Below are 670 nucleotides of genomic sequence, written 5' to 3'. Positions count from 1 at the left end.
TAACCACTATTGTCCATGCCCATGAGTCTCTGTTTGTTTGTCCTGTTTGTTTGTTGCTTTTAGGTTTATATTCCACATATAAGTGATATCAAATGATTTTCAACTTTTTCTTTCTGGCTTGTTTCACTTACCATGATTATCTTGAGGTCCATCCATCTCATTGCAAATGGCAGTATTTCATCTTTTCTTATGGCTGAGTAATATTTCATTGTATATATGTACCACAGCTTCTTTAGCCAAGCATCTATCGTACAACATTTCAGTTGCTTCCATGTCCTGGCCACTGTGAATAATGCTGCTATAAACATTGGTGTGCAAATACCCTTTCGGATATGAGTTTTCAAGGCTTCGGGGTAAATACCCAGTAGAGGGATTGCTGGATCATGTGGTAGATCAATTCTTAGTTTCTTGAGGCAGCTCCATACTGTTTTCCATACTGGCTGTACCAATTTGCAGTGCCACCAGCAGTGTATGAGGGTTCCTTTTTCTCCTCATCCTCTCCAATTCTTATTATTACTTGTCCTCTTGATTATTCCTATTCTAACAGGTTTGAGATGGTATCTCATTGTGCTTTTAATTTGCATTTTCCTAATAGCTAGTGATGTTGAGCATCCTTTCATATATTTGTTGGCCATTTGTATGTCTTTTTGGGAGAAGTGTCTGTTCAGGT

Source organism: Pteropus vampyrus, unplaced genomic scaffold (assembly GCF_000151845.1).
Source record: "Pteropus vampyrus isolate Shadow unplaced genomic scaffold, Pvam_2.0 Scaffold847, whole genome shotgun sequence".
NCBI classification, from domain to species: Eukaryota; Metazoa; Chordata; class Mammalia; order Chiroptera; family Pteropodidae; genus Pteropus; species Pteropus vampyrus.
This window is presented reverse-complemented; position numbering follows the sequence as displayed.